The sequence below is a fragment of the Bombina bombina genome, chromosome 3 (genome assembly GCF_027579735.1).
Source record: "Bombina bombina isolate aBomBom1 chromosome 3, aBomBom1.pri, whole genome shotgun sequence".
Taxonomy (NCBI): Eukaryota; Metazoa; Chordata; class Amphibia; order Anura; family Bombinatoridae; genus Bombina; species Bombina bombina.
Window position 1 is genome coordinate 358,912,802 of NC_069501.1, and position 25,805 is coordinate 358,938,606.

Consider the following 25,805-nt stretch of genomic DNA (forward strand, 5'->3'; position numbering starts at 1 on the left):
AACTTTATAAATAAAGTGCCCAACCATAGCTTAGAGTGTCACAGAAAATAAGACTTACTTACCCCAGGACACTCATCTACATGTTTGTAGAAAGCCAAACCAGTACTGAAACGAGAATCAGTAGAGGAAATGGTAAATATAAGAGTATATCGTCGATCTGAAAAGGGAGGTAAGAGATGAATCTCTACGACCGATAACAGAGAACCTATGAAATAGACCCCGTAGAAGGAGATCACTGCATTCAATAGGCAATACTCTCTTCACATCCCTCTGACATTCACTGCACGCTGAGAGGAAAACCGGGCTCCAACTTGCTGCGGAGCGCATATCAACGTAGAATCTAGCACAAACTTACTTCACCACCTCCATAGGAGGCAAAGTTTGTAAAACTGATTTGTGGGTGTGGTGAGGGGTGTATTTATAGGCATTTTAAGGTTTGGGAAACTTTGCCCCTCCTGGTAGGAATGTATATCCCATACGTCACTAGCTCATGGACTCTTGTTAATTACATGAAAGAAAAGAGCTTACCTGAGAAAGGTCTTGGACGAGATCTTGCTCTGGAAAATCTTGGATTCCAAGGACGGGCTCTTGAAGGGAAGAAGTTTGGGAGAGATTGACTTGGTGGAGGGAAGGATTGATATTGAAGCCTATTGGAGAAGTATGGACGACCGGGAAAACGGCCTCTTCCTTTCCCAGCCCAGTAAAAAACACGGTTAGGTGTAGGATAAAAAAATCTATTCAAAGAATTGAAGGTATTTACATAAGAATTTAATTCTTTTAAACCTAGATCACCAAATAAGAGACCCTCAGCATGGGGGCCGATCTCAGTAGGAGCAAAGTCTGAAATTTTAGGGTCAATTTTACGTAAAATAATTTGTCTACATTGAGTAGACAAGGCCGTATTGGCGTCACCCATTAGATAAATAGATCTTTGAATCCATTGTCTCATTACATAAGGATCTAGCATAGATTTGTTAATAGCTTCTTCAGTAAGCTCAAACATTTTAGTAATAGGACCTAATGTGTCCAGATATTTATCCTGACAAGCTGTAAAAAATGTATCAGGTCCTCTACTGATATTAAAAAATTTTGAACTTACAAATTTAATAATATTTGCGTCCACTTCTGGCGTGACAGAAGTTTTATGAGGCAAGTCTGGTCTAGGACATTCTTGTGTAAAAACAGATGGCCAAGAATAATCATCATTATTTGAATTGGAGTCCGAAAACTCAGATGTAGAAACTAGGTCTACTTTCCTCTTGGCTGCTTTTTTAATAGGAGCTGCATCTTCAGAATTTGATTCTGAAGAGATAGTTTTATTTTTTTGTAATAGGAGAATTAACTCTGTTGTCTGGGTTTTCCAGACTAAAAGCTCCTTTATGAAATTTATTTTTTAATAAAACATTTTTATATTTTTTTTGATAAATGTTTTCTTTTTATTTTACCTTTCTAGGAGAATTAGCATTCTCATTGGCAGATCTAGATGCCGTCTTAAAATTACTTCTATATTGTTTAATAGAACTGTCTAACAAGTCTGTAGCAGACTCCTCAGGTTGAGTGTTAGACTCATCTGCAAGCATATTTAATAAAATATTATATTGAAATAAATATAATTATGGTATAAATGAGTAATGAGTATATAAAACAACTATAATAAACTAATAGCACAAAATACTAGCAACATTTTTTTACTTATAATAATAATCTTGTAAAACAGTCAAAGTTAAGCAGTCAATTTAAAAAAATAATTTATGTAAGAACTTACCTGATAAATTCATTTCTTTCATATTGGCAAGAGTCCATGAGCTAGTGACGTATGGGATATACATTCCTACCAGGAGGGGCAAAGTTTCCCAAACCTCAAAATGCCTATAAAAATACACCCCCACCACACCCACAATTCAGTTTAACGAATAGCCAAGAAGTGGGGTGATAAGAAAGGAGCGAAATGATCAACAAGGAATTGGAGAATAATTGTGCTTTATACAAAAAAAATCATAACCACCACAAAAAAGGGGTGGGCCTCATGGACTCTTGCCAATATGAAAGACATGAATTTATCAGGTAAGTTCTTACATAAATTATGTTTTCTTTCATGTAATTGGCAAGAGTCCATGAGCTAGTGGCGTACGGGATAGCAAATACCCAAGATGTGGAACTTCACTCAAGAGTTACTAGAGAGGGAGGGATAAAAATAAAGATAGCCAATTCCGCTGAAAAAAGAATCCACAACCCAAATCAAAAAGTTTTAATCTTATAATGAAAAAAATTGAAATTATAAGCAGAAGAATCAAACTGAAACAGCTGCCTGAAGAACTTTTCTACCAAAAACTGCTTCTGAAGAAGAGAAAACATCAAAATGGTAGAATTTAGTAAAAGTATGCAAAGAAGACCAAGTTGCTGCTTTGCAAATCTGATCAACAGAAGCTTCATTCTTAAAAGCCCAGGAAGTAGAAACTGACCTAGTAGAATGAGCCGTAATCCTCTGAAGGCGGGGATTTACCCGACTCCACATAAGCATGATGAATCAAAAGTTTTAACCAAGAAGCCAAAGAAATAGCAGAAGCTTTCTGACCTTTCTTAGGACCAGAAAAGATAACAAATAGACTAGAAGTCTTTCTGAAATCTTTAGTATCTTCAACATAATATTTCAAAGCTCTTACCACATCCAAAGAATGCAAAGATCTTTCCAAAGAATTCTTAGGATTAGAACACAACGAAGGGACAACAAATTCTCTACTAATATTGTTAGAATTCACAACCTTAGGTAAAAATTTAAATGAAGTCTGCAAAACTGCCTTAGCCTGATGAAAAATCAGAAAAGGAGACTCACAAGAAAGAGCAGATAATTCAGAAACTCTTCTAGCAGAAGAGATAGCCAAAAGAAACAATACTTTCCAAGAAAGTAATTTAATGTCCAGAGAATGCATAGGCTCAACCGGAGGAGCCTGTAAAGCTCTTAAAACCAAATTAAGACTCCAAGGAGGAGAGATTGACTTAATGACAGGCTTGATAAAAACCAAAGCCTGAACAAAACAATGAATGTCAGGAAGATTAGCAATTTTTCTGTGAAACAGAACAGAAAGAGCAGAGATTTGTCCTTTCAAGGAACTTGCGGACAAACCCTTGTCCAAACCATCCCTATGAAACTGTAAAATTCTAGGAATTCTAAAAGAATGCCAAGAGAACTTATGAGAGGAACACCATGAAATGTAAGTCTTCCAAAATCGGTAATAAATCTTTCTAGACACAGATTTACGAGCCTGCAACATAGTATTGATCACTGAGTCAGAGAAACCTCTATGACTAAGCACTAAGCGTTCAATCTCCATACCTTCAAATTTAATGATTTGAGATCCTGATGGAAAAACGGACCTTGAGATATAAGGTCTGACCATAACGGAAGGGGCCAAGGTTGGCAACTGGACATCCGAATAAGATCCGCATACCAAAACCTGTGTGGCCATGCTGGAGCCACCAGCAGTACAAACGAACGTTCCATCATGATTTTGGAAATCACTCTTGGAAGAAGAACTAGAGGCGGAAAGATATAAGCAGGTTGATAATTCCAAGGAAGTGACAACGCATCCACTGCTTCCGCCTGAGGATCCCGGGATCTGGACAGATACCTGGGAAGTTTCCTGTTTAGATGAGAAGCCATCAGATCTATTTCTGGAAGCCCCCATATCTGAACAATCTGAAGAAACACATCTGGGTGAAGAGACCATTCTCCCGGATGTAAAGTCTGGCGAGATAATGGTGAGATAATCCGCTTCCCAATTGTCTATACCTGGGATATGAACCGCAGAGATTAGACAGGAGCTGGATTCCGCCCATGCAAGTATCCGAGATACTTCTTTCATAGCCTGAGGACTGTGAGTCCACCTTGATGATTGACATACGCCACGGTTGTGACAATGTCTGTCTGAAAACAAATAAACGATTCTCTCTTCAGAAGAGGCCAGAACTGAAGAGCTCTAAAAATCGCACAGAGTTCCAAAATATTGATTGGTAATCTCGCCTCTTGAGATTTCCAAACCCCCTGCGCTGTCAGGGATCCCCAGACAGCTCCCCAACCTGAAAGACTCGCATCTGTTGAAATCACAGTCCAGGTTGGACGAAGAAAAGAGGACCCTTGAACTAAACGGTGGTGATTTAACCACCAAGTCAGAGAAAGTCGAGTATTGGGATTTAAGGATATCAATTGTGATATCTTTGTATAATCCCTGCACCAAAGGTTCAGAATACAAAGCTGAAGAGGTCTCATGTGAAAACGAGCAAAAGGGATCGCGTCCGATGCTGCAGTCATGAGACCTAAAACTTCCATGCACATAGCTACTGAAGGGAATGACTGAGACTGAAGGTTCTGACAAGCTGAAACCAATTTCAGACGTCTTTTGTCTGTTAGACAAAAGACGTCTGATACTGAATCTATCTGGATACTGAATCTATTTGGAATCCCAAAAAGGTTACCCTTGTCTGAGGAATCAAGGAACTTTTTGGTAAATTGATCCTCCAACCATGTTTTTGAAGAAACAACATGAGTTGATTCGTGTGAGTTCTGCAGAATGTAAAGACTGAGCAAGTACCAAGATATCGTCCAAATAAGGAAATACCGAAATACCCCGCTCTCTGATTACAGAGAAAAGGGCACCGAGAACCTTTGAGAAGATCCTTGGAGCTGTTGCTAGGCCAAAAGGAAGAGCAACAAATTGGTAATGCTTGTCTAGAAAAGAGAATCTCCGGAACTGATAGTGATCTGGATGAATTGGAATATGAAGATAAGCATCCTGTAAGTCTATTGTGGACATATAATGCCCTTGCTGAACAAAAGGCAGAATAGTCCTTATAGTCACCATTTTGAATGTTGGTATTCTTACATAATGATTCCAAATTTTTAGATCCAGAACTGGTCTGAAAGAATTCTCTTTCTTTGGTACAATGAACAGTTTTGAATAAAACCCCAGACCCCGTTCCAGATATGGAACTGGCACAATTACCCCAGATGACTCCAGGTCTGAAACACATTTCAAAAGCCTGAGCCTTTACTGGGTTTACTGGAATGCGTGAGAGAAAGAACCTTCTCACAGGTGGTCTTACCTTGAAACCTATTCTGTACCCTTGAGAAACAATGTTCTGAATCCAATGATTTTGAATTGAACTGATCCAAACAACTTTGAAAAATTGTAATCTGCCCCCTACCAGCTGTGCTGGAATGAGGGCCACACCTTCATGCAGACTTGGGAGCTGGTTTTGATTTTCTAAAAGGCTTGGATTTATTCCAGACTGGAGAAGGCTTCCAATTGGAAACCGTTCCTTTAGGGGAAGGGTCAGGCTTCTGTTCCTTAATCTGGCAAAAGGAACGAAAATGGTTAGCAGCCCTATATTTACCCTTAGATTTTTTATCCTGAGGCAAAAAAGCTCCCTTCCTCCCAGTGACAGTTGAAATTATAGAATCCAACTGAGAACCAAATAATTTATTACCTTGGAAAGAAAGAGATAGCAACGTTGACTTAGAAGTCATATCTGCATTCCAAGATTTAAGCCATAAAGCTCTTCTAGCTACAATAGCTAAAGACATATACCTGACATCAATTCTAATGATATAAAAAATGGCATCACAAATGAAATTATTAGCATGTTGAAGAAGTTTAACAATGCTATACACATTATGATCTGGCACTTGTTGCGCTAGAGCCTCCAACCAAAAAGTAGAAGCTGCAGCAACATCAGCCAAAGAAATAGCAGGCCTAAGAAGATTACCTGAACATAAATAAGCATTCCTTAGAAAAGATTCAAGCTTCCTATCTAAAGGATCTTTAAAAGAAGTACTATCTGCCATAGGAATAGTAGTACGTTTAGCAAGAGTAGAGATAGCCCCATCAACTTTGGGGATTTTTTCCCAAAACTCCAATCTATCAGCCGGCAAAGGGTACAGTTTCTTAAACCTTAAAGAAGGAGTAAATGAAGTACCCAAACTATTCCATTCCCTAGAAATTACATCTGAAATAGCATCAGGAACTGGAAAAACCTCTGGAATAACTACATGAGGTTTAAAAACCGAATTTAAATGTTTACTGGTTTTAATATCAAGAGGACTAGACTCCTCCATATCTAATGCAATCAACACCTCTTTAAGTAAAGAACGAATAAACTCCATCTTAAATAAATATGAAGATTTGTCAGTGTCGATATCTGAGGCAGAATCTTCTGAACCAGATAGATCCTCATCAGAGATAGATAAATCAGAATGTTGGAGGTCATTTAAAAATTAGTCTGATTTATGAGAAGTTTTAAAAGACCTTTTACTTTTATTAGAAGGTGGTATAAAAGACAAGGCCTTCTGAATAGAATTAGAAACAAATTCTCTTACATTAACAGGAATATCCTGAACATTAGATGTTGAAGGAACAACAACAGGTAATGGATTATTACTAATGGAAATATTGTCTGCTTTTGAAAGTTTATCATGACAACTAACACAAACTACAGCCGGAGGAACAGTTACCACAAGTTTACAACAAATGCACTTAGCTTTGGTAGAACCGACATCAGGCATCAGCATTCCAGAAGTAGATTCTGATACAGGGTCAGATTGCATACACACAGAGAGAAATGCACTCACAGGAATGAACAACCAGCTCAATACCATTGTTAGCCTGTTCTATGGCGATTTACCACCTGGGTGCAACTTCTTTTAGCCCAGCAATGCTTTTCACAGAGTAGAACTTTCCTGTAGTATATCAGTCTGATCCCGCCTATTACGGTCAGTCCAGCACCGAAATACCAGGCAATTCCTCTCTGAACAAGGAACAAAGCAACCCCAGACAATCGTTTCGGCCTTCATTGGGCCTCGCCAGTGAGGTGTAGCAGTATTCCTCTAAGCACACTGAGCAAGAAGTCCACGTCTGGTTTCCCCTTTTTCCCATAGGGAGACTAAATACACACAGAGAGAAATGCACTCACAGGAACGAACAACCAGCTCAATACCATTGTTAGCCTGTTCTATGGCGATTTACCACCTGGGTGCAACTTCTTTTAGCCCAGCAATGCTTTTCACAGAGTAGAACTTTCCTGTAGTATATCAGTCTGATCCCGCCTATTACGGTCAGTCCAGCACCGAAATACCAGGCAATTCCTCTCTGAACAAGGAACAAAGCAACCCCAGACGATCATTTCGGCCTTCATTGGGCCTCGTCAGTGAGGTGTAGCAGTATTCCTCTAAGCACACTGAGCAAGGAGTCCACGTCTGGTGTCCCCTTTTTCCCATAGGGAGACTAAATACACACAGAGAGAAATGCACTCACAGGAACGAACAACCAGCTCAATACCATTGTTAGCCTGTTCTATGGCGATTTACCACCTGGGTGCAACTTCTTTTAGCCCAGCAATGCTTTTCACAGAGTAGAACTTTCCTGTAGTATATCAGTCTGATCCCGCCTATTACGGTCAGTCCAGCACCGAAATACCAGGCAATTCCTCTCTGAACAAGGAACAAAGCAACCCCAGACGATCGTTTCGGCCTTCATTGGGCCTCGTCAGTGAGGTGTAGCAGTATTCCTCTAAGCACACTGAGCAAGGAGTCCACGTCTGGTTTCCCCTTTTTCCCATAGGGAGACTAAATACACACAGAGAGAAATGCACTCACAGGAACGAACAACCAGCTCAATACCATTGTTAGCCTGTTCTATGGCGATTTACCACCTGGGTGCAACTTCTTTTAGCCCAGCAATGCTTTTCACAGAGTAGAACTTTCCTGTAGTATATCAGTCTGATCCCGCCTATTACGGTCAGTCCAGCACCGAAATACCAGGCAATTCCTCTCTGAACAAGGAACAAAGCAACCCCAGACGATCGTTTCGGCCTACATTGGGCCTCGTCAGTGAGGTGTAGCAGTATTCCTCTAAGCACACTGAGCAAGGAGTCCACGTCTGGTTTCCCCTTTTTCCCATAGGGAGACTAAATACACACAGAGAGAAATGCACTCACAGGAACGAACAACCAGCTCAATACCATTGTTAGCCTGTTCTATGGCGATTTACCACCTGGGTGCAACTTCTTTTAGCCCAGCAATGCTTTTCACAGAGTAGAACTTTCCTGTAGTATATCAGTCTGATCCCGCCTATTACGGTCAGTCCAGCACCGAAATACCAGGCAATTCCTCTCTGAACAAGGAACAAAGCAACCCTAGACGATCGTTTCGGCCTACATTGGGCCTCGTCAGTGAGGTGTAGCAGTATTCCTCTAAGCACACTGAGCAAGGAGTCCACGTCTGGTTTCCCCTTTTTTCCCATAGGGAGACTAAATACACACAGAGAGAAATGCACTGACAGGAACGAACAACCAGCTCAATACCATTGTTAGCCTGTTCTATGGCGATTTACCACCTGGGTGCAACTTCTTTTAGCCCAGCAATGCTTTTCACAGAGTAGAACTTTCCTGTAGTATATCAGTCTGATCCCGCCTATTACGGTCAGTCCAGCACCGAAATACCAGGCAATTCCTCTCTGAACAAGGAACAAAGCAACCCCAGACGATCGTTTCGGCCTACATTGGGCCTCGTCAGTGAGGTGTAGCAGTATTCCTCTAAGCACACTGAGCAAGGAGTCCACGTCTGGTTTCCCCTTTTTCCCATAGGGAGACTAAATACACACAGAGAGAAATGCACTCACATGAACGAACAGCCAGCTCAATACCATTGTTAGCCTGTTCTATGGCGATTTACCACCTGGGTGCAACTTCTTTTAGCCCAGCAATGCTTTTCACAGGGTCAGATTGCGACATCTTGCAATATGTAATAGAAAAAACAACATATAAAGCAAAATTATCAAATCCTTAAATGACAGTTTCAGGAATGGGAAAAAATGCTAACAGAATAAGCATCTGGTAACCAGAAGCAAAAAGAAACAAAGACTTAAATAATGTCAGAAAAACAGAATTTATGTTTACCTGATAAATTTCTTTCTCCTACGGTGTGTCCGGTCCACGGCTTCATCCTTACTTGTGGGAATATTCTCTTCCCCTACAGGAAATGGCAAAGGGAGCACACAGCAAAAGCTATCCATATAGTCCCCTCTCTGGCTCCGCCCCCCAGTCATTCGACCGACGGTTAGGAGAAAAAGGAGAAACCATAGGGTGCTGTGGTGACTGTAGTGTACAGAAATAAAAAAAATTAAACCTGACTAAAAAGCCAGGGCGGGCCGTGGACCGGACACACCGTAGGAGAAAGAAATTTATCAGGTAAACATAAATTCTGTTTTCTCCAACATTGGTGTGTCCGGTCCATGGCTTCATCCTTACTTGTGGGAACCAATACCAAAGCTTTAGGACACGGATGAAGGGAGGGAACAAGTCAGGTTACCTAAACGGAAGGCACCACAGCTTGCAAAACCTGTCTCCCAAAAATAGCCTCCGAAGAAGCATAAGTATCGAATTTGTAAAATTTGGCAAAAGTATGCAGAGAAGACCAAGTCGCTGCCTTACAGATCTGATCAACAGAAGCCTCGTTCTTGAAGGCCCATGTGGAAGCCACAGCTCTAGTAGAGTGAGCTGTAATTCGTTCAGGAGGCTGCCGTCCGGCAGTCTCATAAGCCAATCGGATGATGCTTTTCAGCCAAAAGGAAAGAGAGGTAGCAGTAGCTTTCTGCCCTCTCCTCTTACCAGAATAAACGACAAACAAGGATGATGTCTGTCTGAAATCCTTTGTTGCTTCTAAATAGAATTTTAAAGCACGGACCACATCTAAGTTGTGTAACAAACGTTCCTTCTTCGAAACTGGATTCGGACACAGAGAAGGAACAACTATTTCCTGGTTAATATTCCTGTTGGAAACCACTTTTGGAAGAAAACCAGGTTTGGTACGCAAAACAACCTTATCTGTATGGAATACCAGATAGGGTGAAGTACACTGCAAAGCAGACAATTCGGAAACTCTTCTAGCAGAAGAAATAGCAACCAAAAACAGAACTTTCCAAGATAGTAACTTAATATCTATGGAATGTAAAGGTTCAAACGGAACCCCTTGAAGAACTGAAAGAACTAAGTTTAGACTCCATGGAGGAGTCATGGGTCTGTAGACAGGCTTGATTCTGACTAAGGCCTGTACAAACGCCTGTACATCTGGCATTGCTGCCAGACGTTTGTGCAACAAAACAGACAGAGCAGATATCTGTCCTTTAAGGGAACTCGCTGACAACCCTTTATCCAAACCCTCTTGGAGAAAGGAAAGTATCCTAGGAATTTTAATTTTACTCCAAGAGAATCCCTTGGATTCGCACCAACAGATATATTTTTTCCATATCTTATGGTAAATTTTCCTAGTCACAGGTTTTCTGGCTTGGACCAGAGTATCTATAACTGAATCTGAAAACCCACGCTTAGATAAAATCAAGCGTTCAATTTCCAAGCAGTCAGTTGCAGAGAGACTAGATTTGGATGTTCGAATGGACCTTGTACTAGAAGATCCTGTCTCAAAGGTAGCTTCCATGGTGGAGCCGATGACATATTCACCAGGTCTGCATACCAAGTCCTGCGTGGCCACGCAGGAGCTATCAGAATCACAGAGGCCTTCTCCTGTTTGATCCTGGCTACAAGCCTGGGAAGGAGAGGGAACGGTGGAAACACATAAGCTAGGTTGAACGACCAAGGCGCCACCAATGCATCCACTAGTGTCGCCTTGGGATCCCTGGATCTGGACCCGTAGCGAGGAACCTTGGAGTTCTGACAGGACGCCATCAGATCCATGTCTGGAATGCCCCATAGTCGAGTTAACTGGGCAAAGACCTCCGGGTGGAGTTCCCACTCCCCCGGATGGAAAGTCTGACGACTCAAATAATCCGCCTCCCAGTTGTCTACTCCTGGGATGTGAATTGCAGATAGATGGCAGGAGTGATCCTCCGCCTATTTGATGATCTTCGATACCTCTCTCATCGCCAAGGAACTCTTTGTTCCCCCCTGATGATTGATGTACGCTACAGTCGTCATGTTGTCCGACTGAAATCTTATTAATCTGGCCTTCGCTAGTTGAGACCAAGCCAGGAGCGCATTGAATATCGCTCTCAGTTCCAAAATGTTTATCGGGAGAAGAGACTCTTCCCGAGACCATAGACCCTGAGCTTTCAGGGAGTCCCAGACCGTGCCCCATCCTAAGAGACTGGCGTCGGTCGTGACAATGACCCACTCTGGCCTGCGGAAACTCATTCCCTGAGACAGGTGATCTTGAGTCAACCACCAGCGGAGTGATTCTCTGGTTAACTGGTCTACTTGAATCTGGGGAGACAAATCTGCATAATCCCCATTCCATTGTTTGAGCATGCACAGTTGTAATGGTCTTAGATGAATTCGAGCAAAAGGAACCACGTCCATTGCTGCAACCATTAATCCTATTACCTCCATGCACTGAGCTATGGAAGGCTGAGGAATAGATTGAAGAACTTGACAAGTGTTTAGAAGCTTTAACTTTCTGACCTCTGTCAGAAAAATCTTCATTTCTAAGGAATCTATTATTGTTCCTAGAAAAGGAACCCTTGTGGACGGGGACAGGGAACTCTTTTCTATGTTCACCTTCCACCCGTGAGACCTGAGAAAGGCTAAAACAATGTCTGTATGAGCCTTTGCTTTGGAAAGAGACGACGCTTGGATTAGAATGTCGTCTAGGTAAGGTGCTACAGAAATGCCCCTCGGCCTTAGAAACGCTAGAAGGGACCCTAGTACCTTTGTGAAAATTCTGGGAGCAGTGGCTAAACCGAATGTAAGAGCCACGAACTGGTAATGTTTGTCCAGAAAGGCGAACCTTAGGAACTGATGGTGATCTTTGTGGACAGGAATATGCAGGTACGCATCCTTTAAGTCCACGGTAGTCATATATTGACCCTCCTGGATTGTTGGTAAGATCGTCCGAATGGTTTCCATTTTGAATGATGGAACTCTGAGGAATTTGTTTAGTATTTTTAAATCCAGAATTGGCCTGAAAGTTCCCTCTTTTTTGGGAACTACAAACAGGTTTGAGTAAAAACCCAGACCTTGTTCCGCTGTTGGAACTGGGTGTATCACTCCCATCTTTAATAGGTCTCCTACGCAATGTAAGAATGCCTGTCTCTTTATCTGGTCTGAAGATAAGCGAGACATGTGGGACCTTCCCCTTGGAGGGAGTTCCTTGAACTCTAGAAGATACCCCTGAGAGACAATTTCTAGTGCCCAGGGATCCGGAACATCTCTTGCCCAAGCCTGAGCAAAGAGAGAAAGTCTGCCCCCTACTAGATCCGGTCCCGGATCGGGGGCTACCCTTTCATGCTGTCTTGGTAGCAGCAGCAGGCTTCTTGGCCTGTTTACCCTTGTTCCAGCCTTGCAATGGTTTCCATGCTGGTTTAGGCTGGGAAGTGTTACCCTCTTGTCTAGAGGCTGCAGAGTTAGAAGCCGGTCCGTTCCTGAAATTGCGAAAGGAACGAAAATTAGACTTGTTCTTAGCCTTGAAAGGCCTATCCTGTGGGAGGGCATGGCCCTTTCCCCCAGTGATGTCAGAAATAATCTCCTTCAATTCTGGCCCGAAAAGGGTCTTACCTTTGAAAGGAATATTAAGTCATTTTGTTTTGGACGACACATCCGCCGACCAAGATTTTAGCCAAAGCGCCCTGCGTGCCACTATTGCAAAACCTGTTTTTTTTTTGTTTGTTTTTTGCCGCTAATTTTGCTAATTGAAAAGCGGCATCCAAAATAAAGGAATTAGCCAACTTTAGTGCGTGAATTCTGTCCATGACTTCATCATATGGAGTCTCCTTTTGGAGTGAACTTTCTAGTTCCTCGAACCAAAAAGACGCCGCCGTGGTGACAGGAATAATGCACAAAATTGGTTGAAGAAGGAAACCTTGCTGAACAAAAATCTTTTTAAGCAATCCTTCCAATTTTTTATCCATAGGATCTTTGAAAGCGCAACTGTCCTCTATAGGAATAGTTGTGCGCTTTGCTAACGTTGAAACTGCCCCCTCTACCTTAGGGACCGTTTGCCATGCGTCCGTTCTGGGGTCAACAATGGGGAACATTTTCTTAAATATAGGAGGTGGAACAAAAGGTATACCTGGCTTCTCCCACTCCTTATTCACTATGTCCGCTACCCTCTTGGGTATCGGAAAAGCATCAGCGTGCACTGGGACCTCTAAGAATTTGTCCATTTTGCACAACTTCTCTGGAATTACCAAAGAATCACAATCATTAAGAGTAGCTAGCACCTCCTTAAGCAGGGCGCGGAGATGTTCTAGCTTAAATTTAAATGCCACGATATCAGGTTCTGCCTGCTGAGAAATTTTTCCTGAATCAGAAATTTCTCCTTCGGACAGACCTTCCCTCGCTGCCAATTCAGATTGATGTGAGGGTATAACAGATAAATTATCGTCAGCGCCTACTTGCTCATCCTCTGAATTTAAAACTGAGCAATCATGCTTTCTGGGAAATGCTGGCAGTTTGGATAAAAGATTTGCTATAGAATTATCCATTACTGCTGTTAATTGCTGCAAAGTAACAAGCATTGGCGCGCTAGATGTACTAGGTATCGCTTGCGCGGGCAAAACTGGTGTTGACACAGAAGGAGAGGATGATGAACTATCCCCACTACCTTCATTTGAAGAATCATCTTGGGCAACCTTATTAAATGTGACAGTACTGTCCTTACTTTGTTTGGACGCCATGGCACAATTATCACATACATTTAAAGGGGGAACCACCTTGGCCTCCATACACACAGAACATATGCTATCTGAAGGTACAGACATGTTAGGCAGATTTAGGCAGGCTATTAATGGAATAAAAACGATTTTACACAAAACCGTTACTGTCTCTTTAAATAATAAAAGGAACACACTTTATTTCTGAATGTTCAAAAAACTATGAAGGAAATATCCGATCTTTATAAAATTTACACCCCAGTGTCTTAATGATTTGAAAGTATTGCACACCAAATATGAAGTTTCAATTAACCGGTTTAAACACACTACAGTCCCTGCCACAGACTTTGCTGCGGCTTTTACCTTCCTTAGGGGTTATTCACCACAGAAATAAGCCTTTCCGGAGTCTGTTTCTCAGCCACAGGACCCTCTCACATGAAGCTGCATGCACTGCCTTTGGAAGTAACTGCGCAACTGAGGCGCGAAAATGAGGCCTCCTCCCTCTGCATACCAGAATGAAGGGGCCTTTCTGACTAGATTAGGCGTCTAAATCAATGCCAGGCATAATTAAAACGTTCAAATGTACATAAATGTGTGCAAAAAGACTTGCACAACAAAGAAAAAGTCTGCAGGTAACTGGACTAGTGTAATACTGGACCCATTTAAATAAGTTTAGACAAAGAAAAGTGAGAACAATGTAATAATCAAATCACACACACATCCCCATTTATACTAAATAACTTTATTGAAGAAAAAATAGGAGCCCGACTGGACTCATACACATGCACACACACACACACTGTTAAAACTAGCTGAAACTCAGTGTGATATAATTTCCTATCGAAAAGCACGAAAGTGGATAATTATAGGTTGCTACCTGGGTATACAAATATATTATAATAATTCACCCCAGGGAATGCACCAATGATTTATAGACAGTACAAAATATAAATCTCTCCTTTATAAAAGTCTTTGCAAGAATCACAACCTCCAGGTAAGGAACAATTGCAGTATTATATGATTGGTGTGCAGGAGAATCAATATATAAGAATAACTAACCAACACAAAAATAAATGTGTCTGGTAACTAGTTCCAAACTGATTAAAGGTTGGCTATAACTATTTTTTTGCAAATATTGCAACTGGCGATTACGGATCTAAGATATATAAGATCTGCTAATATTTTTGTAACAACATTAGATTGGTTATACCGTTAGGCAGATATTCTATGTCCCAGTTGCTATATATGCAACCACTAGAGTTATTGTATCTGTCCAATAACTAAATAGGATTTTATTTTCCTAATCAAATGTTTGCACCGCTGTTAGCGATGGAAATAACGTAGCAGTCAGTATAATGGGTCACTATCAGTAGCTGTTCCTATGAGATATACGATTTTCTGTAGTGCTTGCGATATTCAAAATCAACAAGTGTATTTAAAATTTAGCCGTGTTATAAAGTTCAAGGCCAGTATTAAGATCTAACAAATTATCCGTTCAGCACCAAATCTCACTCTCACTAAAGCCTGAGATCATATATCATTGGCTCCCTATATTCCTTAGTGCAAACATTAGCCTAATCACACACCCTGCACGAATCCACAGGTGTGAGCTAGCTACTTGTATCGATATATATAGCCCATTAATATTAATGTTGTATAAGTAACGCACCAGGATACGGTTGCCTAAGGAATAAAGTGTCTATACTATTAATTACTATTACTTATAGAGAGTAATATTAATTTAGCCCAAACTGTAACATAACGCTGGCACTATTAGCGGTGGAAGTTAGAGGCAATCAGCAAGCATCCATTCCCAAATAAGACTGCTATAATCTAAGGCGCCAGCCAGTGGTAATATGACAAATAAGCAAAGGCTAAACTGAAAAAGGTCTCTTCTATAGCGGAGACCTATTACTATTAACTGTCTATTTGTGGTCGCAACCATTAACAAAAAGTGCTAGGCTGAGTCAGCAATTAAAAAATGAGGGTTACATAACCCGGTACTGGTGCCCCTGACGCGCGTTTCACATTACGCTTCCTCAGAGGGGTACGCGCCGGCCGGACAAGGCGGGTAATATGAAAATTTAACACCCGCCTCTATACTCTAATTGGTTCTTCAAAGCTACACTGAGCAGCTTCGCATTGGTTGTAATTCGTAAGGGGATGATTGAACTTAGCTAGACATGTCAAATCAATGAGTTGGCTCATTCAGGTATATATGACGATATTTTGATGAATGTATTCAGGCAAGGGCCAGTATACATTAATAGCGCAGAGAGAAGGAGATAATATTGAGTGTTTTATTGTTTACAACATAGGTCTCGAGTTATTCATACTTCCATCAGCAGGACATATTGGGGTAAAATGGATGGATCGTAGGGCAATTCAGTCCTTAGTATGTTTATGTGTACTTACGCCTGCTATGCCTAGTAATTTTAAGTTGAAATCTACAGATCATAACTTTAAAACGGCAAGGATTTTTTTGCCAATTACTTAGCTTTTGTATTTGCATTATTCCATTGCTGTATATGTCATAACCTTTAGTATCCATATGTTTGGAGATTTACTTTCCTTTTATTTGAACTGAATCGAACAAACTACTGTGAATACTGTGTAATAACAGAAAAGAAAATAGGTCCTATAATGATAAACTCCACTTACGTGACCTTGAGCTAAGTGAATGTGTGTGAGCATATGAGTGAATTTTGTGTAATGAAATAGCAAGAAAAGATAGTGAAAGTCGAAACTTATTGTGATACTAAAGTGCCTAAATTAAATCATATTCTATAATTTATAAATAATTATATGTAGTAGTATATTTTCCATACTACATAATTATACATTAAACAGAATCTGTATCAAATATAAAAGTCATAAATCATATTGACTGAATTGTGAAAATTAAATAATGAGAGTGAATGCTGGTGATTGCTTGGGAATGAAAAATTATATAAGTGGGAGTGGTTGGTGAAGAGAGAAAAAAAAAAAAAAAAAAAAGTGTTGTTCTTCTTAAAAAGATATGAGGAGATCCGTGAACGTGTTATTTGTGTTTGTTAAAACAAAAAAAAGGTTTTTATAAAAAACTTTTAATTATTTCATAAATATACATTAAAGTTATTATATTCATTTAATCCATGTGGATATACAGTGTTGAGCAGGTGTATCCACCGACATTCTGCTTTCAATAATGCATTTTCAAGGTTACCACCTCTATTACCTAAAGATATTTTCTGCAAGATGGAAAATTTGAGATGATTACTTTGACCTCGGTGTTTCAATAAAAAGTGTTTTGCTACACTTGTGATCTTTTTTCCTTTTTGTTGGTCTTTTTCTGCGTTTTTGATGTTATTTTTGTGTTCTAAGATTCTGACCCTTGCCTCCCTAGTGGTCATACCTACATAGGCTTTGTCACATTCACAGTAAATAATGTAAATGACTCCTGAGGATCTACAGGTGAAATGATGTTTAAGTTTTTGGTTCTTCCCATATTTATCCTTTATTTCTGTTATTTTTTTGACATGAGGGCAGACAGAAGATGTGCCACAAGGGTACATGCCAGGATCAGTGTCACTTTTTTTCGGAATGTGTACATAATGGCTTTGTACCAATTGATCCTTTAAATTCCTTGGTCTTTTGTATCCAATCTGCACTCTGTCGCCTATTGTGTTCTTAAGCTCAGGGTCGCTAGTAAGGATGTGCCAATTCTCATTGAGTATTTAAATCACACTTTGCATTTGTGGATTGTACGTAGTGATCAATCTTGGGGTGACTGTGGAATTGTCTTTGATTTTGGGACACAATAATGTATCCCTAGAGGTTTTCAGAGCTTTGAATTTAGCTTGTTTAATACTTCTGTTGCTGTAGCCTCTTTGTGCTAATCTAGTTGTGAGAAGTTTGCTTTCATTTTCATAGATTGAGACATCAGAACAATTTCTCCTCAATCGTAGGAACTCTCCATATGGAATTGCTTTCAAAGTACTCCCTGGATGTGCACTAGTTTTGTGCAATAATGAATTCGTGGCAGTATCTTTCCTAAACACCTTGGTTGCAATAGTACCATCATTGTTCTTAATGATAGTCAAATCCAGAAAATCGATTTTGCATTGATCCGCCTGATATGTTAATTTTATATTAAGATTGTTTTTGTTGAGTACCGAGAAAAACTCATCAAGCTGTTCGCGTGTGCCTTCCCAGACAAATAGTACATCATCAATGTACCTTATCCATAAAGGTACATGGTCTGTGAATACTTCCATGCCTTCAGAGAAGACAATTTTTTGTTCCCAGTACCCCCAAAAACAAATTAGCATATGTTGGGGCACAAGATGTGCCCATGGCGGTTCCTTGTGTTTGTAGGAAGAAATTATCTTTGAACGTAAAGATGTTATGAGTCAGTACGTATTTTAAAAGAAGTAAGATAAATTCATTATGTTCTTTATTGTCAGATTCATTGGTTGAGAGGAAGTATTTGACTGCCTGTATACCATCATTATGTCTGATGCTGGTATATAGCGACTCTACGTCTGCTGTAATAAGCCAAGTATCATTATTCAGATGTAAGTTTTGTAAGATCTTTAAGACCTCCATAGTATCACGGACATAAGAGGGCATACCAGTCAGATATTCTCTTAATCTCTGATCTATGTATCTACTGGCTGCCTCAGTAAGATTGTTGTTGCCTGATACTATGGGTCTTCCTGGTGGTCTAGATACATTTTTATGAACCTTTGGCAAAAAGTATATAGTCGCCAGAGTGGGATTCTTTTGTATCAGAAAGTTTTTTTCTGTTTTTGTGATGGTTCCATTATTCCACATCCTTAGGATCAGTTTATTATATTGTTCCATATAGTCTGATTGAGGGTTAAATAAAAGCTTTTTGTAACAATCTTTATTAGATAGTTGTCTCATAGCTTCATCAACATAATCATCTTTTGGACACACTACAATATTACCGCCCTTATCTGACGGCTTGATGACTACATCAGTCCATGTTTTAATATCATTCAAAGCTCTTTTCTCAGAGTGAGTGAGGTTATTGTTTATATCAAAAATAGGCAATGTTTCTATTTTTTGACATACAATCTGTGAAAAGACACTGACTTGTGGTGAGATAGATGCAGGTGGGGTATATGTAGATTTGGGTTTTAAACCTTTCTTCCATTGATTGGATTGATTTTCTGTATCAGACTCACTCAAGAGATCTTCCAAGTCTTGTAAAGAATCTAGTTCATCTTTAGATAAAGAGGGATCATTTTTGTTTGAATACATCTTTTTTAACAACAGCTTGCGTGAAAATAAGTGAATATCTTTTATTAATTCAAACTTATTTAAGGTATTAGTGGGACAAAAGGTTAACCCCTTAGAGAGAACACTCTCATGGTTTGTATCTAAAGCATGTTTACTGAGATTAATTACTCTCATGAGTTGGTCCTGATTGTGGTAAATGGACACATCTCCTTCTTTCTCTCTGATTGTCTTTGAGGGCCTGTGTTTTTCCTTTTGTTTCCCCTTGTCGGTTTGTTTGTTATTTGCGTGTTTAATGTCTGCTGTTGCCGGTGGCTTAATGCTAAAAAAGACACTTCTCTATTGGTGTGAGATGTAGTTGGTAAGGGATTAGCTTGTGTTACTTGCACTGGTAAGTCTCTTGTCGTAGGCTCCATTTCATCTCTATTGCTTTCATTGTCTGAAATGTCAGTTTCTGTTTCTGAGCCACTATTATTTTCCCTTATTTGAGTTCTATTGTATCTGTGTCTATTGGATGTCTGATACCTCCACTTATAGATTCTTTGTTGTTGAAAATCATCTATATCCCTCTGAAGTTTCTGTTTTTTAGTCTGAATTAGTTCATTCTCCAGTTTGTCTAGTTCTTTTTGGTATCTTTGATAGGTTTCAACAAAATCAAATTTTTCCTCAAATTTTTTAAGAAGTTCATTTTGTTCTTTAATCTCTGCATCCAATTTGTTTAATTCCAAGGTGTCATGTTTGATTAATATTTTAATTAGTTTAAGTGAACATTCTGTCAGTGTACCTTCCCATTCTTTGACTAAACTTTCATTATTCAAAGTAAAAGCTGGAAACATTTTTATCCTTAAACCTCTTGGTATAATACCTCGCTCTGCATATTTTTCGAAAAAATGCCAATGCACACGCGAACAGCTTGATGAGTTTTTCTCGGTACTCAACAAAAACAATCTTAATATAAAATTAACATATCAGGCGGATCAATGCAAAATCGATTTTCTGGATTTGACTATCATTAAGAACAATGATGGTACTATTGCAACCAAGGTGTTTAGGAAAGATACTGCCACGAATTCATTATTGCACAAAACTAGTGCACATCCAGGGAGTACTTTGAAAGCAATTCCATATGGAGAGTTCCTACGATTGAGGAGAAATTGTTCTGATGTCTCAATCTATGAAAATGAAAGCAAACTTCTCACAACTAGATTAGCACAAAGAGGCTACAGCAACAGAAGTATTAAACAAGCTAAATTCAAAGCTCTGAAAACCTCTAGGGATACATTATTGTGTCCCAAAATCAAAGACAATTCCACAGTCACCCCAAGATTGATCACTACGTACAATCCACAAATGCAAAGTGTGATTTAAATACTCAATGAGAATTGGCACATCCTTACTAGCGACCCTGAGCTTAAGAACACAATAGGCGACAGAGTGCAGATTGGATACAAAAGACCAAGGAATTTAAAGGATCAATTGGTACAAAGCCATTATGTACACATTCCGAAAAAAAGTGACACTGATCCTGGCATGTACCCTTGTGGCACATGTTCTGTCTGCCCTCATGTCAAAAAAATAACAGAAATAAAGGATAAATATGGGAAGAACCAAAAACTTAAACATCATTTCACCTGTAGATCCTCAGGAGTCATTTACATTATTTACTGTGAATGTGACAAAGCCTATGTAGGTATGACCACTAGGGAGGCAAGGGTCAGAATCTTAGAACACAAAAATAACATCAAAAACGCAGAAAAAGACCAACAAAAAGGAAAAAAGATCACAAGTGTAGCAAAACACTTTTTATTGAAACACCGAGGTCAAAGTAATCATCTCAAATTTTCCATCTTGCAGAAAATATCTTTAGGTAATAGAGGTGGTAACCTTGAAAATGCATTATTGAAAGCAGAATGTCGGTGGATACACCTGCTCAACACTGTATATCCACATGGATTTAATGAATATAATAACTTTAATGTATATTTATGAAATAATTAAAAGTTTTTTATAAAAACCTTTTTTTTGTTTTAACAAACACAAATAACACGTTCACCGATCTCCTCATATCTTTTTAAGAAGAACAACACTTTTTTTTTTTTTTTCTCTTCACCAACCACTCCCACTTATATAATTTTTCATTCCCAAGCAATCACCAGCATTCACTCTCATTATTTAATTTTCACAATTCAGTCAATATGATTTATGACTTTTATATTTGATACAGATTCTGTTTAATGTATAATTATGTAGTATGGAAAATATACTACTACATATAATTATTTATAAATTATAGAATATGATTTAATTTAGGCACTTTAGTATCACAATAAGTTTCGACTTTCACTATCTTTTCTTGCTATTTCATTACACAAAATTCACTCATATGCTCACACACATTCACTTAGCTCAAGGTCACGTAAGTGGAGTTTATCATTATAGGACCTATTTTCTTTTCTGTTATTACACAGTATTCACAGTAGTTTGTTCGATTCAGTTCAAATAAAAGGAAAGTAAATCTCCAAACATATGGATACTAAAGGTTATGACATATACAGCAATGGAATAATGCAAATACAAAAGCTAAGTAATTGGCAAAAAAATCCTTGCCGTTTTAAAGTTATGATCTGTAGATTTCAACTTAAAATTACTAGGCATAGCAGGCGTAAGTACACATAAACATACTAAGGACTGAATTGCCCTACGATCCATCCATTTTACCCCAATATGTCCTGCTGATGGAAGTATGAATAACTCGAGACCTATGTTGTAAACAATAAAACACTCAATATTATCTCCTTCTCTCTGCGCTATTAATGTATACTGGCCCTTGCCTGAATACATTCATCAAAATATTGTCATATATACCTGAATGAGCCAACTCATTGATTTGACATGTCTAGCTAAGTTCAATCATCCCCTTACGAATTACAACCAATGCGAAGCTGCTCAGTGTAGCTTTGAAGAACCAATTAGAGTATAGAGGCGGGTGTTAAATTTTCATATTACCCGCCTTGTCCGGCCGGCGCGTACCCCTCTGAGGAAGCGTAATGTGAAACGCGCGTCAGGGGCACCAGTACCGGGTTATGTAACCCTCATTTTTTAATTGCTGACTCAGCCTAGCACTTTTTGTTAATGGTTGCGACCACAAATAGACAGTTAATAGTAATAGGTCTCCGCTATAGAAGAGACCTTTTTCAGTTTAGCCTTTGCTTATTTGTCATATTACCACTGGCTGGCGCCTTAGATTATAGCAGTCTTATTTGGGAATGGATGCTTGCTGATTGCCTCTAACTTCCACCGCTAATAGTGCCAGCGTTATGTTACAGTTTGGGCTAAATTAATATTACTCTCTATAAGTAATAGTAATTAATAGTATAGACACTTTATTCCTTAGGCAACCGTATCCTGGTGCGTTACTTATACAACATTAATATTAATGGGCTATATATATCGATACAAGTAGCTAGCTCACACCTGTGGATTCGTGCAGGGTGTGTGATTAGGCTAATGTTTGCACCAAGGAATATAGGGAGCCAATGATATATGATCTCAGGCTTTAGTGAGAGTGAGATTTGGTGCTGAACGGATAATTTGTTAGATCTTAATACTGGCCTTGAACTTTATAACACGGCTAAATTTTAAATACACTTGTTGATTTTGAATATCGCAAGCACTACAGAAAATCGTATATCTCATAGGAACAGCTACTGATAGTGACCCATTATACTGACTGCTACGTTATTTCCATCGCTAACAGCGGTGCAAACATTTGATTAGGAAAATAAAATCCTATTTAGTTATTGGACAGATACAATAACTCTAGTGGTTGCATATATAGCAACTGGGACATAGAATATCTGCCTAACGGTATAACCAATCTAATGTTGTTACAAAAATATTAGCAGATCTTATATATCTTAGATCCGTAATCGCCAGTTGCAATATTTGCAAAAAATAGTTATAGCCAACCTTTAATCAGTTTGGAACTAGTTACCAGACACATTTATTTTTGTGTTGGTTAGTTATTCTTATATATTGATTCTCCTGCACACCAATCATATAATACTGCAATTGTTCCTTACCTGGAGGTTGTGATTCTTGCAAAGACTTTTATAAAGGAGAGATTTATATTTTGTACTGTCTATAAATCATTGGTGCATTCCCTGGGGTGAATTATTATAATATATTTGTATACCCAGGTAGCAACCTATAATTATCCACTTTCGTGCTTTTCGATAGGAAATTATATCACACTGAGTTTCAGCTAGTTTTAACAGTGTGTGTGTGTGTGCATGTGTATGAGTCCAGTCGGGCTCCTATTTTTTCTTCAATAAAGTTATTTAGTATAAATGGGGATGTGTGTGTGATTTGATTATTACATTGTTCTCACTTTTCTTTGTCTAAACTTATTTAAATGGGTCCAGTATTACACTAGTCCAGTTACCTGCAGACTTTTTCTTTGTTGTGCAAGTCTTTTTGCACACATTTATGTACATTTGGATGTATATCACTGCTTGAGGTTCTGGAGTTCAGGGACTGTTAATATTATTAGATTCGATTTTGCACCCCTGAATTTCAATAGCAAACCCATTTCTCCTCTCCCTCACCATTTCTAGTTTAATAATTAAAACGTTCCCAAAAGTGTTTCTAAGTTCATAAAACACTCCAAATGTCATAAGAATATGATATAAGCAAATCGATTTAGCCCACAATAGTGTCAACCAGTATAGAGCCCAATATATAAGCCTTTAATCTGTTACTGAGTCTAAGAAAATGGCTTACCGGTCCCATGAGGGAAAACTGACAGTCTTCTAGCATTACTATGTGTTAGAAAAGAGAGACTGGTCATACCTGAAGCTGATAAGTCTGCAAACTGTTACCCCCAACTGAAGTTCTCTGGTTTCAACAGTCCTGCATGGTAACAGCAATGGATTTTAGTTACTGGTGCTAAAATCATACTCCTCTTTTAACAGAAATCTTCATCACTTTCTGTTGTAGAGTAAATAGTACAAACCCGGCACTATTTTAAAATAACAAACTCTTGATAGAAGAAATAAAACTACAACTAACACCACATACTTTTTACCATCCCCGTGGAGATGCTACTTGTTCAGAGCAGGCAAAGAGAATGACTCGGGGGCGGAGCCAGAGGGGGGACTATATGGACAGCTTTTGCTGTGTGCTCCCTTTGCCATTTCCTGTAGGGGAAGAGAATATTCCCACAAGTAAGGATGAAGCCGTGGACCGGACACACCAATGTAGGAGAAAACTGGCGCCAAGTATGACGCCCACAATTGACAATTTTTTTGGCGCCAAAAACGTCTGCAACAAACACGAGCGTCATAGATGACGCAACTACGTGAAAACTCTCGGCGTCAACTACGACGCCGGAAATGACGTCATTGATGTCAAACAAACGTAATTCTTGCGCCAAAAAAGTCTTGCGCCAAAAGTGACGCAATAAAATCTAGCATTTTTTGCACCCGCGAGCCTAACAGCCCGCAATTTAGAAAAAAAGTCAAATGAAAAATTTTCAGGTAAGAATTTTTTTTATTTATATGCATTTCCCAAAAATGAAACTGACAGTCTGTAAGAAGGAAATATACTGATTAACCTGAATCATGGCAAATATACGTATAAAACATATATTTAGAACTTTACATCAGTGACGTGCTGTCATAGGAGGCAGGGGAGGCAGCGCCTACCCTGTCCTATGTGTGTAATTACACTCACTTTATTTATAATGTTAAAAATAAAAAATATATATATTTTTTATTTTTATATATAATTTTTTTTTAGGTAACCAAGGTACCCCCCTCCCCCCCCCCCACCTCTGCCGCCTGCCACCCGCCAGCTAGAGAATGTGCCACCCAGTGGCACTTAAGTCTCTGTCTGCAGCCCATACCGTATCTTATAGAGGCTGCTCTCTAAGCAGCTGCCGGAGTGTGATGTCAGAGCTCAGCTCACTGCTCCATGTCTAAGTGCTGCTAGAGACTGCGCCACCCAGTGGCACTTAAGTCTCTTTCCAGCCCATACAGATCCTATTAGAGGCTGCTCTCTAAGCAGCTGCCTGAGTGTGACGTGGGTGTCAGAGGCTCAGAGCTCACTGCTATTGGAGGCTTGCTCTAGTAGGACTGGCGGGAATCAAGGACAAGAAGAGAGAAGAGACCGGAGAAGACAGAAGAGCTGAGTGCTGAGATGGACCTGCCCTGGATAACGGTAAGTAAAGTATTTTATTGCCCTGTTTGTGAGCCAGGCAGCCTACAGGTCTACAATGACAATCTAGAGAGAGTAAGTTACACTATGGTACTGTACTGGTGCTGGTGTAATTTTATTTTCTCAACTTTTTTTTTTCAACTTTTTTTTTTTTCTTGCGACCCCCCCTCCCCCCCCCCGCGGCCCCCCCTCGCCCCCCGCGGCCCCCCCCCCCCCCCCCCCCCCCCCGCGGCCCCCCCCCACTGGTACATGACAGTTTTAAATCAGAGCATTGCCTTGGTAACCTGGGACAGCACTCTGATTTCAAACTGTCATTTCCTGCTGAGAGGGAAAGAAGCTGCCTGTGTGTGTGTAATGCAGTTGCCCGGTGCCATAGTGTGAAGTGCTCAGTCAGACAGTGTCACCATGTCTAGCAGAGCTGCAGATTAAAGGTATGTGCACTGCTCAATTTGCTTGGTAATGGTACACCACTGCTGACTTCAGAACCTCCATTTCATCCCCTGTGTCTCCCCCACCCCTCCTCCCCTGTGTCTCCCCCCCACCCCCCCCTCCCCTGGGTCTCCCCTCCACCCCCCCCCCTGGGTCTCCCTCCCACCCCCCCTCCCCTGTGTCTCTCCCCCCCTCCCCTGTGTCTCTCCCCCCTCCCCTATGTCTCTCCCCCCCCTCCCCTATGTCTCTCCCCCCCTCCCC